This window comes from Limulus polyphemus, unplaced genomic scaffold, assembly GCF_000517525.1.
Source record: "Limulus polyphemus unplaced genomic scaffold, Limulus_polyphemus-2.1.2 Scaffold1591, whole genome shotgun sequence".
Taxonomy (NCBI): domain Eukaryota; kingdom Metazoa; phylum Arthropoda; class Merostomata; order Xiphosura; family Limulidae; genus Limulus; species Limulus polyphemus.
This window is the reverse complement of record NW_013667201.1, coordinates 238,917-239,424: the sequence shown is the minus strand read 5'-3', so window position 1 is coordinate 239,424 and position 508 is coordinate 238,917.

Genomic DNA, 508 nt, shown 5'->3' with positions numbered 1-508 from the left:
GGGGGGGGGCGTAAAACCTTATAAGTGTAGTGATTGTTGGTGTAATAAGCCTAAACTAAAGACGTAGCCAAGTGTTTTTTGTTATTTTTTTTTCATTTCTCATAGTCCTTGCGGACCGTTGAGCCGATGGCAGAGCAAGATCTGCCATCGTTTCTAAAGCTCTTTCTTATGTCAAGGATGCAACCCACTTGACAGCCTTCCCTCTTTGAAAGGGCGAGCATGTTTGGTGTGACGGGGATTCGAACCCGCGACCCTCAGATTGCAAGTCGAGCGCCCTAACCACCTGGCCATGCCGGGCCAGCCAAGTGTATAAAATTTATTATGAAAGTAAGAATATCGATTAAATTTTAAACTTAAATTGTTTCTGAATTAAGCTATTTTCTGTTATATCACCAACGTTTTTGATAAATAAAAAAAATGTCCTTAATCAGCGGAGACTCTAAATTAAGAAATAAACAAATAATTTTCCAGTTTTGTTTGTATTGTTACGTCTCCGTTTGTTAATTGA